General features: G+C 48.1%; 1 pseudogene; it reads right to left on the bottom strand.

The window, feature by feature from the left end:
- Window positions 1-2,693: 2,693 nt before the first annotated feature.
- Window positions 2,694-3,682, bottom strand: LOC114828070 (uncharacterized; annotated as a pseudogene).
- Between the last annotated feature and the right edge of the window lie 521 nt (window positions 3,683-4,203).

Here is a 4,203-nt window from a genome sequence, read left to right as displayed (position 1 = left end):
TTGAATCCTCTTACATGCAGCTCCAAAGCCAGTGCCCAGAATCAGGTGCCGGATTCAGTCACAGTGATCAGGCCGAGGAATCAGGAACTCCCTGCGGTCGCACACCGAGTGCGATTCTTTCGAAGCTGTTGAAGCAGAAGCCTGATGGCGACGCTCAGATTCGCTGGATGGGAGGAGAATCGAGAGCCGCTCTATGTATAATCTTTTATATTTCGATTTGACCTACGTCAAACGATGCAAATGTGATCCTGAGTTCCTGAGTTGTTGACGGCCGAGTGGCGCTTCTCAGTGAACGGGTCTCGTGTCTCGTCATGATTGAATGAAAAATGATAAAATACGACGAACAACAGCAGACAGTAGCACGAAAACAGCGAATGCACAGAAGACACCGCTGTGTGACGGATCAATCGCTGGAGCCCACTGATGAATTCGGAAAAGAACCGTTCCCGCTCTGTCTAGTCCAGCGATTCCCGGATGGGGGTCCCGGGACCCCTTGGGGGTCTCGACTCCCATCCCCGGGGGTCCCGGAGTCCGCTGTAAACTGCTGATGTTATCGCCCCATAGAGATATACGTGTATTCGGTAGCTCGAGGAAATATCGAGCAAATCATGCAGGTGTCCGCCAACTTGTGGAAGATTTCTTCGAAACGCACAACTTGGACTTGCAGACCATTGGCTCTGTCTGCACGGATGGTGCGCCGGCAATGCTCGGCAACAAGTCCGGGTTTTGAGCCTTGATGAGGCGGGAAATTCCGAATCTGCAGACAACCCACTGCTTTCTCCACCGCCATGCTCTGGCCTCGAAGACGCTTCCGATGGAGCTCAAACATGCTCTAGATTCGTCCGTGAAGGCTATCAACTTTATCCGGGGTCGGGCTCTGAATCATCGTTTGTTCAAATCGCTATGCGAGAGCCTCGGGAGCGAGCACACAGTGCTGGTTTTCCATACGAGCGTACGTTGGCTCTCTCGCGTACAAGCACTCTCCCGCTTCTTCGAGCTCCAAGATGAAGTCAAGCTATTCTTGAAGGATCAGAAGAGTAATCTCCTGGGCGACCTCGAAGCTCCGATGTTCCTCAAACGATTGGCCTATCTCGCGGACATTTCCAGCCTGCTGAATGAACTGAGCATATCTCTTCAAGGCAGGGGATCAAACATGCTCATTGCAAAACGAAAGTTGAAAGCATTCACAGCAAAATTGCAGCTTTGGCGGACACGAGTAGAGAGTGGGAACTTGACAAACTTTCCATCGCTGCAGAAAACTTGTTCCACAGAGGATGACACAACTTCGACTGAACTTGTTGTCTGAATCTCTCGACAGGTATTCTGCACCAGGAGACCTCGAGATCTACGGAGAATGGATGTTCGATCCTTTCTCCTTCGATCTCCAAAACCTCTCTGATAGCGGCAAAATCGAAGAAGATCTCATTGAACCCCGCGAGGATCGGGCCTTAGCCATGGGATTTCAGAACAAAAACTTGGAGGAGTTTTGGTGCTCAATCATGGGGAGTTACCCACGACTTGCTGAGAGCGCGCTCAGGATTCTTGTCCCGTTCGTAACGGCATACTTGTGTGAATCCGGCTTCAGTACTGTGTTAACAATCAAAACTAAGAACAGATCGCGTCTTAACCCTGAAGCAGATCTGCGCTAAGCTTTGAGCTCGACAGAGTCACGTATGTCAGATACTGTGGATTCCAAAAGACAGCACAAAAGTCATTGAGATGCTCATGGAGTCATAAATAAGTCACAAGTGAACATGGTTAAATTAAAAAGGAATAAATACTGACGAGCGCATACGATAGAGAGTCGTACCGCTAAGCGAGTAGCGAATGGCCTGTATACCCCGAAGCAACGGTTTTGACAGGACATGGCAGGGGGTCCCGAGCAGACTCGCGAAGTCCGGCGAGGGTCCCGGGCGAAAAAGAAATCGGGAACCGCTGGTCTAGTCTGAGCAAATGATCAGAATCGCTCCCGCTTCGTGTCCTCCGGACAGATGATTCGCGATCAGGTGACGAGCGAAGTCACTTCTAAAAGACGAATCTAAAATTCCCCCTACCCCGCTACCCCGTTTCCCCGCTTCCCCACTTTCCCGTTTCCCCATCCTTCCATTTCCCCAATTTCCCGTTTCCCCACTTTCCCGTTTCCCCGCTTTCCCGTTTACCCACTTCCCTGTTTCCCCACTTTCCCGTTTCCCCACTTTCCCGTTTCCCCGCTTTCCCGTTTCCCCGCTTTCCCGTTTCCCCACTTTCCCGTTTCCCCACTTTGCCGTTTCCCTACTTTGCCGTTTCCCTACTTTGCCGTTTCCCCGCTCCTGTTTCCCCACTTTCCCGTACCCTCGCTTTTATTCTATACTAGCGTGCCCGGTCGCGCTTCGCTGCGAACCGTAGATGTATTTTCTTGGAACAGGCAGGGGCCATTTGAATTTGATTGAAATATTTAGTTTATCTTATGTTTGCATTGTTACCTATTTTTCGCCGCTGAAACTTCTTGGCTACAATTTTCCATGTGTAGTATCTCGGTACTTCTGAGAAGAGTAACGTGCTCGCGAATGGATCATTGTCTGTGGAGGGGATTGGAGCCTCGACTGGAGATTGCCCGCCGTGAAATATATGCGCTGTCCGTTCTCAAGGTGTACCGCTAAGTGTATCACTGCTGGATGCCGCTCAAGGATCGGAAATGACAGAATACGCCAGACCGCCCCATTGCTGCTGATGTATCGGCCAGCTTGATAGCGCTCGATCTCGTCATATTGAGCAGATGCATTTTCCATTCCAAGTATCGCCATATCATGCCCTTTGTTGATATATTTGCAGATGTACTTGATTGATTTGACCGAATTGCAATACTCGACGTTGATGTGAGCTTCAAACGTTTTTGACAGAAGCGGCGAATACGGCACAACCCAGCGATTATCGACGGGAACATCAACATTTCGTGTTTTCAATTTCATAATTTTCCCGCCATCTGTCGGTGACCTACGTCGGTATTGTGGGTAACCATCATTCCCAGTAATAGTTTGGGCCAGTAGTTTCCTCGGATATCGCTTCGTACATTTACCGTCTTTCATGCACGGGGATTTGTCATTAAACGCACCACATGGCCCATGAATCATGTTCTTCGGAATGATTTGAAATATTATAACTCCGGATCGAGTTCTTCATCAGGTATTTCGGCTGAAATCACATCGTCAATCTTCTCCGGTGTGATCTTTTCAATAAGCCAAATCAAAATGTGGGCATGCGGCAATCCTGGTTTCTGCGATTCAATAGAATACATTCAGCAGCGAGATTCTCCGAAAACATTGTGTTTGACAATGAAATCCATGAGTGCTTTCAACTTTTGTTTGAATACGCGTGCTAAAATATCATGGCGATCCGAGCTCGATTGATCGGGACACAATAGCGCTTTTATCTCCTCCCACGCGGGATTACATGTAAATGTAATGAAAAGATCTGGGCGACCATAATTTCGAACATGTGTCATAGCATCTTAGGCGTATTCGTGCATATGTCTGGGGCTCCCGGTAAATGTCGCAGGCAAGATCACCATCTTGCCAAGCTCACTGGGATTGACATTGCCATCGTTGTTTATCGCATCGCGTAAATGATCATACTCCTCTGAGCGTAATTTCGATTGATTCAGCCTGATGAATAACAGTCGTTCGGTCTCAATTTTCGCATACATATCGACAACGAATTGATGGAATAACTGCCGGCATCGTAAGATATGATTGTCGGCATTATCTCGAACCATCAACCGATATGAGTACTCATCCAGAGCACCCATGAAACAAACATGAATTTTACTTGCGTATGTTCCTTAAAAAGTGATACGATTCAGCGGTTGAGCCAGAAATCAATGTTAACAATGGCTCTGGCGGCGCAAGCAATTCGGGAAGCTTTACCTTCCCACTTGCACAGCACGATCCTGGCGGCTCATTCTTGAACTTGAGTGCGCAACAATATTGGCATGACTTATTCATTTCGCCGATCCTTACCTCGGGTTTGAGGCTATAATCGCAACTTGGGTCGTAATGAAAAGCACTATACTTCAATTCAGTGCTTTCAGATCGTCGAGATCGAGAATTCCGTTCTCTATTGCACGCTAATCTAGCAGCTCTTTCATCATAGTTTTCGCTGAGTCGGGCGTTTGCGGTATAAAGACGAATAATTTCTAACCTCGATTCTCGATGATCAGATGATTCA

The sequence above is a fragment of the Galendromus occidentalis genome, unplaced genomic scaffold (assembly GCF_000255335.2).
Source record: "Galendromus occidentalis unplaced genomic scaffold, Mocc_1.1 scf7180000075487, whole genome shotgun sequence".
Taxonomy (NCBI): domain Eukaryota; kingdom Metazoa; phylum Arthropoda; class Arachnida; order Mesostigmata; family Phytoseiidae; genus Galendromus; species Galendromus occidentalis.
Note: the sequence above shows the minus strand (reverse complement) of the source record. Positions and strands in the feature narration are given on the sequence as shown.